Genomic DNA, 12,934 nt, shown 5'->3' with positions numbered 1-12,934 from the left:
CACATTTAATTAGTTTCATTTCATCCACTTTTGCAGAATATTAAAAAGCGTAATAACTAACATTAAATACTGTAAAGGTTTATCGTCTCCAAAATGAAAACTTAAAAGTATATTTTTAGCTTGATAAAACCTAGTCTTATTATATCTACCACTATCTCCTTATCTACAAACTGTGTTAAAGAATCACAGGTGGCTTTTTAGCAGAGGAACTAACTAGAGCAGGTACAATTGCAGCAGGAACCTGCCTTTCAGTGCTCTGCTTAGCGCCCCCTGCTGACAGCTCCCATACAGCACTCCCCAGAACGCTGTCTGGCCCATTCTGGCTGTTTGAAGGTCCCTACAATGCAGGATCCTCTTTCTAAAGAAAGACTCTTACTCTGAAAAATCTCCCAGTACCCTTCCATCTTTACCGTGGCACCACCCAATCTTTTTTCCTCCACTTCATCACTAAATTTCAGCTGACCACTCTGATCTGATTACAATTATCCATGGTGACAATATGCTTATTAAGTAAAGATATGTTTAATTCTAGACTGTAGATGCAAAACATTTTTGTACTGGTGAGAACTTTCCTCCCAATGCAAACGACCTAGAGAAGAAGGAAGGTAAAAGAACCTTTATAACAGGTCCTAGGTTGGGCTGGAGCAGAGAGGAAATTTGGAGGTGCTGTAGCTACCACAGAGCTCTCCAGATAATCTGACAGTTATAATTTGAAAGATCAAGCAGGCCAGAATCCCCTTTTCCTTCAGTAAGACATGTGCGCAGTCCAAGGGTTGCAGAGCCCTAAAGATAGTGCTGACAGCTGCCCTTGCCCCCAGCACTAGAAGGAGGAACAGGCCAGTTGTCTTAGAGTTCTGTGGCTTAAGTAGAGGAAGCCTCTCTTCTTGGACATGTGAAATTGGTCCCTATGCAATCACTTCCAGGAACTGGACCAAGGCAGCCCAAGTCTCAGGATCCTCAGAGACAGATGAGGGCTAGGAGGGGATGTCATGGAGGGAGTACTTCCAAGTTTCTTCCCTCTAGTGGGAAATCAGTACAGGGAATGGTTTCCAACTCACCTAAAAGAAGATTCACCTGAGGCTCTTGTAAACCATATAGACTTCCTGGACTACAGAATAAAATCTATAGAATAAGAATCTCAGAGGAAGATCTTGAAATGCTGTCACTTAATACCCTAGTGATCCTTATCTTCACACAGGTCGGCCTTACACTGACCTGTGGAAATGACAGTGGATTAGTGAGAGGCCTGGTGCCCGGGTTCCCTTGGGACACCAATCCAGGACCTGTTTTCTGGGTAAGATCTGAGGAGGTAATCACAGTGTTGACCACAGTAACACCTCCATTTAAAATTCCTAATTATTTTTTCTCTGAATAATTTAGTCACTGTAACCCACCCCCACTTTTTCTCAATTTCATAACCATGATCCTGAGTCCAAATGGCTGTATTTTACTATTTAGATTAAGAGCTTTAAAAATAAAATTAAAAATCATATATCTTGGCATGTTCATAGACACAAAAGCCATCATCTCAAGCCACCTACAACTTTTGTGAAATCACTTCACTAAACTGGATAACAATATCCTTTTTTCTTCCCAACCATCTAGTTCTATGTTGTTCTATGTTAATATAAAGACCAAACAAAGAATTAATCCAAAAAAGTCCTGTGGAGTTCATACTGCAGACAGTGATGTAAAATTGGGAAAACTTATAATTTTGAAGTTATAATATAAACATTCAATTTGGTATTAAAGGTGAACATTTTATCTATGATTGAACATCATTAAACTCATTTGATTAGGGCTGAATAGAAATGAGTGAAGCTGATTAGCTTCATGTTGCATCTTTCAGAGTTACATCGGATTTTACTATATTTTATTAATTTGAATAGGGACCAAATTTAGAAATGCAGAATTGAAGTTCAGATCAAAATGGACCTAACTGAAATGTTAATTCATTAAAAATTAATTTCATTGCATAATATTTAAATTTATTTTATTGAATTGAACTTAATAGATTTCAATCAAGGACTGATTCCACTGAGCAGAATTTGATTGAGTTGAATCAAATCACTCCGAATCCTATTCAAATGAATTAGATTTTATTAATTTGAATGGAATTGAAGTGACAGAGTAGATGGGAGTTCATAATTCTGAGCAGAATTAAGAGAACAGAATAAGCCAACCCACTCTAAGTTAACTTGGCTTCAGTTTCTATAGAGGTCATGGGCATTCGTGGTCTCCTCAGTAACTCTGGTTAATTCCTTTGTACCATGGCCCCAGGAACAAATGTGATTAATAGTACCAAAGTGATCGAATGGAACCACATGCTGTTTGTAGGATATAGTGAAGCACTTTTTCGGTCTTTTTCACTGGGAAAGCCCTGGCCAATTATATTAAATATTTCTTTTCCTCTTTATAGAACAAATGAAGAAGGAATTAACTGAATCCCAGGGACAATGATTTGTGTGAGTACTGGTTGCTCCCCTTATTTTTATTCTCCATTAAATACTGTAGTTACTCGAAAAAACATGCCTTCCCTCAGCCTATTATTTATACTGAATGTCTCAATATCCTGTGCTCTGATTTTATTAATTTTTATTTTATCTTTTAAATATAAAACAAGCACCTTAGCTTGTTTTGTATTAAAAGATGGCTATAATATTTCAAATTAGTAGCAAAATATTGTTTTGCAACTGAAATGACATGCTACATACTCAATAAGCACCTTCTTAGGGCTGGAGAGACAATTTTGCGGGCAGAAGTGAAAACCTGATTCCTGCCCTTCTAAGGTTCTGAGTTAGTGGAGACTGAGTTATGTTTAGTAGTTTACAATTATGAAAGCTTTATGCCTAGATATCTGATAGGGCACACACATAGTAAGATGAAAAAATACACACTGAATGTCACAGGAGCAGTTCAGGCAATGGGTCCTATGGGATTTTGGAGAAGGGAGTGATTACCAAGGACCAAGGTGGACTGGAGAGCCTCCATGAAGAGACAGATCTGACTGCAGTTTTGATGGATGGGTAGGATCTAGACAACCAGAATGAGGATATGAGCATTTCAGAATCTCCTGAATGGCTGGGCCAAGGTGTGAAGGAAACATCCCACTCATTTCAGGAACTATGGGGTAATCACTTAGGCTGGTGGGGACAGTGTTGAGAAGTAGAATCTGTGGTGGGAGAAATGGTTATGGGTATTTCCATGATATTTGCACTTTAGTTTTGTAGTAATGGAAAGTCAACCTTAAATTTTCTAAATGTTAAAGCAGTTTACACATACAAATATTATAAGTTTATATAAAGTACAGGGAATAATGATAAAATATATAGCCTTGTACTTAGTTTATCCATTATCATTGGTATATGGTATATTGTTCTTTGACTTCTAATTTTAATATTAATAAACATGGGACTGTGTCTAGTTTTTTGCTATTTCAACATGCTCTGTGAAAATGTGTAAGAGTCTTTTGAGCATATCCCTATAGTGGAATTTTTAGGTCATATGGTTTGTGCATCTTCAAATTTTCCCAAATCACTTGTATGAATGTAGAATCCCACCGGCAGTATATAAAACTTTCAGTTGATCAAATCCTTGACAACCTCTGGTGTTAAGCTGTTCACTTTGACAACTGGTGAATGACAAATAGTATCTCTTTTTGGTTTTAGTTATACTTCCCTGATTCTTTGCCTTTCCATGTTAATTTTTCATTTATATTTCCTTATTTTAAAAAGTATCTGTTCATTTTTTTGCATATTCTTATTGGATTTTTTTGAGTTTTATTGATTAGTAGAAAATGCTTAGGAAAATGATACTTTAATAATTATAATAATGCAAATTTCACTTTTTTTAGTCCTTTTTCTTTTTTCTTCTTCCAGAACTCTAATTAGATATGCATTAGATGTTATTGATCTAATTTCTTGCTTTTAATCTCTCCTTCATATTTAACAATTCTTTGTCTTACTAACCAGATTTCTGGGAACCTTCTTCAGAATCTGTTTTCCATTTAACTAGTCTCACTTCAGCTGGGTAGAAACTGCTATTTAAGTCTATTAAGCTTTTAATTTTATCCATTACATTTTGATTTCTATAATGTTTATTTGGCTCTTTTTCAAATGCCACTAATGACTTCTGATAGTGTCTTCCATCATCATCTCTTCAATTTCTCCTTAAAAATAAATCTGATCCAATAATTCCAATATTTAAGTCTTTGCAGGACTGAAAATGCTATTAGTTATTTCTGTTGACTCACAATTGTAGTATCTTGGTTCACTACACATTTCTTGATTATTTTCTCCTTTGAGATCATATTCCTTGGAAATGCATCTCTGGGAATTCCTTGAGGTCCAGTTGAACCTCTCAGATAGTTTATATTTGCTTTCATCAGATACCTGGGGGAGTATTACCAAGCTGAGACCTCTTTAGAATATATTTTCAGCTTGAATTTTTTTTCCAACTGTGCAAATAGTGTGAAATTGACCTGTAAACAGGCATCAGAACTGGCTTTTTGTTACACAGCTTCGAGGGATAATTTCTTTCTTTTTCTCTTTACCTCCATCTAAGGTCCAGACTGTCAAAATTCCTGTGCTGTCTTCCTTTGCAGAGTGCGTTTTTAGGGTTTTTTTTCACTGAGAATCTAGACTCTTGGATGCTGTTTTCCATAAAGGGATATTTGATTCAACTCATCACTTGGTATGACCCTTCTTCCCCACACGGTCATGGAAACTGAAAACGAAGGTTGCAAGGAACTGGCAGAAGCCTTTAGGCCAGTTATGGCTTTAGCAGTCATTATGCTGTTGGTCCATGGTTTTGCTACTAAGGATCTTCCTCACTTTCATTCAAGCTCAATTATACATTTCAAAGGATTTAAAAAATATTTTTTGCATGCAATTTTAAATGTTTATGGGGGAGGGCTTTCATGGTACCTACCTGGTCTAATCCTGTAGTAGAAGTCTGTTCCTGTGGTTTTTAAAGCAAGTGAGAAGCATGTCGATGTGATGCTCTGGGATGTGCCATGAGGGAAAGGAGACTAGAAACAGGGGAACCGTTCTAGGAATGATGTGATAAAGACTTGGAGGATCATGAACACGTCCCATTACAGAGGCAGGGGTCAAATATACCATAAAAGGGAATCAGCGGGATTTGAGAACCAGATGCAACAGCTGGTGGTGACTCCTTGGTTTTAAGGTTAAGCAAATTTGAACATTTTGAAAGAATTTTCTATTTCAGAGGAGGGTGTTGGTTTGCAGAAAAGAAGTTCTGTTTGATTTTACATAGGATGAATTTGAGGTGTTAATGGGTCTCAAATGGGGCTGGTTCTACCTCCTCAGGTGTGATTTAGAAACAGTTGTAAGGTGCTACTGGCATTTAGTGCCCTGGGTCCAGGGATGCTAAATGTCCGGCAATGTGTGAGATAGTCTTGTACAACAAGAGCTCTCCCACTGCAAATGCCAACAGTACCCCGGTGGAGAAGCCCTCTGATATAGCAATGGTCAGATGAGGATACACAGGAGACAAGATTTGTGACTTCAAGAGAGAGATCAGAGCCAAAGCTGTGAATCTGTGAGTCATCCATAGCAATGACAGAAACTGAGAGGGAACATAGTACTTGGAATGGGATCAGGGGCCAGCTGAGTGCTTGTCTCAAGGTATGCCCACAACAGAGGAGAAGAAGAAAGACTTAAAAAAAAGAGGCAGCTACAAAGAGGAGAGATAAGCAAGGCAATGTAGTCTGAAGAAAGGTTACTTCTCTGAAGTCTGCTCTCATTCTCATTTCCGAAGGCAACTTATACTGCTCCCGTCTTTGTGTTAAGCCACAGTCTATACAGACCTGAGTTACTGCATTCATCATATTGTGTTGCAGCTGTTTCATGTGCTCACTTGATCAACAAAGCTTGATCAACATCAGTGGATTTGAGGCTTAGGGGGTCACTGATGAAACTGAAGGGCAGTTTCACGTTTCAAGCAATGAAACTTCAAGAGGTCAAGGTAATGAGGATGTAAGGAAGCAAATGTGAATAATCAAAAGAGGGAAGCCCCATGAGTATGAGGAGAGAGAGACCAGCCAAGGGGTGATCAGGGAGCAAGTGCAGATTCTACAAGACAGGGGGGTTTGCAAAGAGAAAAAGATGAAAGCTGTGACGATTGGGCCAATGTTGATCAATAACTATTGGGTTGGACAAAAAGTTCGTTCGGGCTTTGCCGTTAAAAACCCAAGCGAACTTTTTGGCCAACCAAATACAATTGCTATAATGATTCTTACTGCATCTTCCCAGCATGCAGGAGCCTGAATCAACCCCACATAAACACTGCCTTGGAGAAGATCTCAGGCTGGCTTCCTTATCTCCAACCCACTCTGATGAAGATGCTACTGGGGGCGTCATGGAAAGGACAAGAAGGAAGGATAAGCCTTAATGCCAAGGCGTTTTGAACTAATCCCATCTTCTCTACTACAACTTTAAAAAGAAAATAAAAACTGATGACATTAAAATAATTAGCCTTGACCCTTAACCCTGTCATACTACTCTCAAGACAGTAATTTGTTGCTATCTGAAAAATGTGATCTGTGAAGATGGTGGAGTAGAAGGACGTGCTCTCACTCCCTCTTGCGAGAACACCAGAATCACATCTAGCTGCTGAACAATCATCGACAGGAAGACACTGGAACTCACCAGAAAAGATACCCCACATCCAAAGACAAGGGAGAAGCCACAGTGAGATGGTAGAAAGGGCGCAATCACAATAAAATCATATCCCATAACTGCTGGGAGGGTGACTCAAAAACTGGAGAACACTTATACCACAGAAGTCCACCCGCTGGAGTGAAGGTTCTGAGCCCATCAGGCTTCCAAACCTGGGGGTTCGGCAGCAGGAGGAGGAATTCCTAGAGAACCAGTCTTTGAAGCCTAGTGGGATTTGATAGCAGGACTTCGACAGGACGGGGGGAAACAGAGTCTCCACTCTTGGAGGGAACACACAAAGTAGTGTGAGCATCGGGACCCAGGGGAAGGAGCAGTGACCCCAGGGGAGACTGAACCAGACCTACCTGCTAGTGTTGGAGGGTTTCCTGCAAAGGTGGGGGATGGCTCTGTCTCACCATGAGGACAAGCTTTTGAGAAATCAAAAGCTTGACAGACAAGCAAAAGCTAAGAGAATTGAGCACCACCAAACCAGCTCTACTACAAATGCTAAAGGAACTTCTGTAAGTGGGAAACACAAAAGAAAGGACCTACAAAAACAAAGCTGAAACAATTAAGAAAATGGTAATAGGAACATACATCTCGATAATTACCTTAAACATGAATGGATTATATGCTCCAACCAAAAGACACAGGCTTGCTGAATGGATACAAAAATAAGACCCATATATATGCTGTCTACAATAGACCCACTTCAGACCTCTAGGGACACATACAGACTGAATGTGAGGGAACAGAAAAAGATATTCCATGCAAATGGAAATCAAAAGAAAGCTGGAGTAGCAATACTCATATCAGATAAAACAGACATTAAAATAAAGAATGTTACAAGAGACAAGGAAGGACACTACATAATGATCAAGGGATTAATCCAAGAAGAAGATATAACAATTATAAATGTATATGCACCCAACACAGGAGCACCGCAATACATCAGGCAACTGCTAAGAGGTATAAAAGAGGAAATCAACAGTAACACAATAAGAGGGGGGACTTTAACACCTCACTTACACCAATGGACAGATCATCCAAACAGAAAATTATTAAGGAAACACAAGCTTTAAGTTACACAATTGACCAGATAGATTTAATTGATATTTATAGGACATTCCTTCCAAAAACAGCAGATTACACTTTCTTCTTAAGTACGCATGGAACATTCTCCAGGATAGATCACATCTTGTGTTACAAATCAAGCCTCAGTAAATTTAAGAAAATTGAAATCATATCAAGCATCTTTTCTGACCACAGTGCTATGAAATCAGAAATCTACTGCAGGGGAAAAAACGTAAAAAACACAAACACATGGAGGCTAAACAATACATTACTAAATAACCAAAAGATCACTGAAGAAATCAAAGAGGAAATCAAAAAATACCTAGAGACAAATGACAATGAAAACACAACGATCCAAAACCTATGGGAGGCAGCAAAAGCAGAAGCAGTTCTAAGAGGGAAGTTTATAGCTATACAAGCCTACCTCAAGAAACAAACAAATTTTAAACAAATAAACAAACCTCAAATAAACAATCTAACCTTACACCTAAAGGAACTAGAGAAAGAAGAACAAACAAAACCCAAAGTTAGCAGAAGGAAAGAAATCATAAAGATCAGAGCAGAAATAAATGAAATAGAAACAAAGAAAACAATAGCAAAGATCAATAAAACTAAAAGCTGGTTCTTTGAGAAGATAAACAAAATTGATAAACCATTAGCCAGACTCATCAAGAAAAACAGGGAGAGGAGTCAAATCAATAAAAATAGAAATGAAAAAGGAGAAGTGACAACAGACACTGCAGAAATACAAACCATCCTAAGAGACTGCTACAAGCAACTCAATGCCAATAAAATGGACAACGTGGAAGAAATGGACAAACCCTTAGAAAGATATAACCTTCCAAGACTGAACCAGGAAGAAATAGAAATTATGAATAGACCAATCACAAGTAATGAAAATGAAACTGTGATTAAAAATCTTCCAACAAACAAAAGTCCAGGACCAGATGGCTTCACAGGTGAATTCTATCAAACATTTATAGAAGAGCTAACACCCATCCTTCTCAAACTCTTCCAAAAATTTGCAGAGGAAGGAACACTCCCAAACTCATTCTATGAGGACACCATCACCCTGATACCAAAACCAGACAAAGATACTACAAAAAAAGAAAATTAGAGACCAATATCACTGATGAATATGATGCAAAAATCCTTAACAAAATACTAGCAAACAGAATCCAACAACACATTAAAAGGATCATACACCATGATCAAGTGGGACTTATCCCAGGGATGCAAGGATTCTTCAATCTACGCAAATCAATCAATGTGACACACCATATGAACAAATTGAAGAATAAAAACCACATGATCATCTCAGTAGATGCAGAAAAAGCTTTTGACAAAATTCAACACCCATTTACGATAAAAACTCTCCAGAAAGTGGGCATAAAGGGAACCTACCTCAACATAATAAAGGCCATATATGACAAACCTACAGCAAACATCATTCTCAATGGTGAAAAACTGAAAGCATTTCCCCTAAGATCAGGAAGAAGACAAGGATGTCCACTCTTACCACTATTATTCAACATAGTTTTTGAAGTCCTAGCCATGGCAATCAGAAAAGAAAAAGAAATAAAAGGAATACAAGTTGGAAAAGAAGAAGTAAAACTGCCACTGTTTGCAGACGATGTGATATTATATATAGAGAATCCTAAAGATGCCACCAGAAAACTACTAGAGCTAATCAATGAATTTGGTAAAGTTGCAGGGTACAAAATTAATGCACAGAAATCTCTTGCATTCCTATATACTAATGATGAAAAATCTGAAAGTGAAATTAAGAAAACACTCCCATTTACCACTGCAACAAGAAGAATAAAATATCTAGGAATAAACCTACCTAAGGAGACAAAAGACCTTTATGCAGAAAATTATAAGACACTGATGAAAGAAGTTAAAGATGATACAAATAGATGGAGAGATATACCATGTTCTTGGATTGGAAGAATCAACATTGTGAAAATGACTCTACTACCCAAAGCAATCTACAAATTCAATGCAATCCCTATCAAACTACCATTGGCATTTTTCACAGAACTAGAACAAAGAATTTCACAATTTGTATGGAAACACAAAAGACCCTGCATACCCAAAGCAATCTTGAGAACAAAAAATGGAGGTGGAGGAATCAGGCTCCCTGACTTCAAACTATACTACAAAGCTACAGTAATCAAGACAGTATGGTACTGGCACAAAAACAGAAATATAGATCAATGGAACAGGATAGAAAGCCCAGAGATAAACCCACACACACATGGTCACCTTATCTTTGATAAAAGAAGCAAGAATATACAGTGGAGAAAAGACAGCCTCTTCAATAAGTGGTGCTGAGAAAACTGGACAGGGACATGGAAAAGTATGAAATTAGAACACTCCCTAACACCATACACAAAAATAAACTCAAAATGGATTCAAGACCTAAATGGAAGGCCAGACACTCTCAAACTCTTAGAGGAAAACGTAGGCAGAAAACTCTATGACATAAATCACAGCAAGATCCTTTTGGACCCACTTCCTAGAGAAATGGAAATAAAAAGAAAAATAAACAAATGGGACCTAATGAAACTTAGAAGCTTTTCACAGCTAAGGAAACCATAAAAAGATGAAAAGACAACCCTCAGAATGGGAGAAAATAGTTGCAAATGAAGCAACTGACAAAGGAGATTTACAAGCATCTCATGCAGCTCAGTATCAAAAAAACAAACAACCCACTCCAAAAATGGGCAGAAGACCTAAACAGACATTTCTCCAGAGAAGATATACAGATGGGCAACTATCACTGACTCTTCAATGCAAGTCCACACTCTGTGCCCAAGTGGAACACATGATCTTCCCTCCAGATGCGCTCCACCTCCCACTCCCCATCTCTGTAGAGGGTGAAGCATTATTCCATCTCTTAGGATGGAAATCAGAGTCCCTGCACTTTCTCCTTGTTGGTCATTGACTCCATCACTCCTCCTCTTCTATATCTCTCAAGTCCCTGCCCATTTCTGCCCCCTCCTCCCCGCCTCTTCCCTCTAATATGGAGGCACCACCTCAGACTCCTCTGCATCTCCTTATTCCAGATGTGCTCACTTTGAACACATCCTCTCACTCTCCCAAGGGGAGTTTTCACAAAACTACTTTCAGTAGCTTTTTGCTGCCTCAATATCAAATCTCATCACCAAACTCTTTATAATAAGGGTTCTGTCCATGACATGCAGTCTTCCTCCTGCTGACATACATTACCACCCTCAGACACAGAGAACCGGCTCCAGTCCCTGAATATATCATGCTTCCCCGTATCTCTGTGTCTTGCTCATGCTGTTCTCATAGCCACGCCTCTGTGGGGACCTGTGGTCGCCTTCTCTGGGAGTCTTTCCAATGCCTGATCTACTCTCCCTTCCCCACCCAAGTCAGGTTAAGTGACATGCCCTTTACTTCAAGAAACAACAAAAATGCATTGTTGGCTTATTATGTGCTAGGGGCAGGGGACACACAGTGATAAACTATGTTCTTAGCTGCTTGCAGCCCAGTTCAGGCTGGGGTAGACAGGGGACAGAGGAATTACTTATTACAAAGGGCTATGCTGTGATGGATGCCTTTCGTAGGATCCCTTTTCACCCTCCGCTTACCCCTCCCCTGGCACTTCTCAGTGGGTCTGAACTTGCCCATGGATGGGTCTTCCAGTCTGGACTGTGTGCCCTTTGGGGGCAGGGGCAGCTTACTCATCTCTGTTTTTCCCTCTCTCTGTCCTGTGTCTGGGGTGCTCTGAGCCTCCACGGCTGTGGGTGGACAGAATGGATGACTGGGCAGCTGCTGGAGGAAGCTGACAGCTGAGCAAGCATGGCTGCACTCAATGGTTTCCTTGTTTCCATGTCTGTACCTCTAGACTGGAGGGATTCCCAGTGTTAGTCAGATGGTGTCAAGCCTCTTCTCACCCTCCTCTCACTATGAGTGGAAGCTGGAGTCCTTGCCATGTTGCCTGTGATTTGCATCCCTGCCCATTTGCACGCCCTGCTCTAATTTCATCTGCTTCCTCTTCCCCTCCTCAAGCTGCTCCAACCATGTTACCCAATGTCGTTCCTCAAACATCCACGCACACACTCCCACCTCAGGGCCTTTGCAGGTGCCATTATTTCCACTTGGAATCCTTTCCCCCTAATATTCACCAGATCTCACACTCTCCCCGCTCAGATGTTGCTCAGTGACACCTTATTAGGGTGGATTTCTCTTAATAACCTGCCTAAAATAGCACCATTCCTTCCCTTCCTATCCCCTACCCTGACCTGTTTACTCCTTACCATTTATTATTGCCAGATACATGATGTACTGTTTTGTTTACTGTTTACTTTCTGTCTCCCCCTCCCCCCACTAGAGCTTAAGATCCATTAGAGCCCAGCTTCTATTTCCGGTCTCTGAAAAATACTGCCTGTCCATAGTGGGTGTTCAACAAATATTTTTCAGATACATGAATGCAAGTTCTTATTTCTATTTCCTTTTTTTCCTATCCAAGCAAATAAGAAAAAAAATCATATGCACATTCTGGTGTTTGGGAATTTAAGATTTGTTTTTGTTTGTTTTGTTTTTACTTTCAGTATTCTTTGTCTTATTGGTCGATAGTTGATTTCACCTGAGGCAGCTTTATCCTACCTGTTCACAGTTTCTCCTGGCCTCTGGTGATTTCAGAAATACTGCAATGTGCCTCTGAAAAGTTATAGCAATTTCACCACCTATGTAACCAACCATCTCCGACCACAGATTCAGTCAGTATCGGTGTTCACAACTACGTCTGCCCTTCCGTCAGCCCTCATCCATTAGCAATAATCATATTCGCGAACCTTGTATCATATCTTGACTTTGTATTATATCCCTATTCGCTTCTTAGCAGCACTAAAATCAAACCTTAATTCTGAATCTAGCTTTTCAGGAAGCTTAATAATCTACTTGAATCTTACACTGACTTTAAAAAAAAAAGTTACATCAGGGACTTGTTTTGACAGTTTGTCATAAGCTACGGTTGTGCAGGTTGATTTGAGGGGGGCAAGGGTGGAGGTCCAATCCGGCCTGCAGTCTGCTGCCTAGGTTGGGTGAGACTAATTGGTCTGCAGAGAAGGAGAGTCCGTATTCTAAGGAGCACCAGGCTTCCTCTATTCTGGAAGACTCTGGTATAGACAGCAGTCAATGGCAATTCA

General features: G+C 39.5%; 1 protein-coding gene across 1 annotated transcript in view; it reads right to left on the bottom strand.

Moving 5' to 3' along the window:
• Window positions 1-12,934, bottom strand: part of LOC309810308 (contactin-associated protein-like 2) — a gene marked incomplete at both ends in the record, with an annotated part of 613,462 nt that overhangs the window by 80,873 nt on the left and 519,655 nt on the right. The gene's annotated exons all lie outside the window — the stretch shown is intronic.

This window comes from Mesoplodon mirus (genome assembly GCF_964341445.2).
Source record: "Mesoplodon mirus genome assembly, chromosome: 9".
Taxonomy (NCBI): Eukaryota; Metazoa; Chordata; class Mammalia; order Artiodactyla; family Ziphiidae; genus Mesoplodon; species Mesoplodon mirus.
The sequence above is the reverse complement of the archived record's forward strand: the minus strand, read 5'-3'. Positions and strand labels throughout refer to the sequence as shown.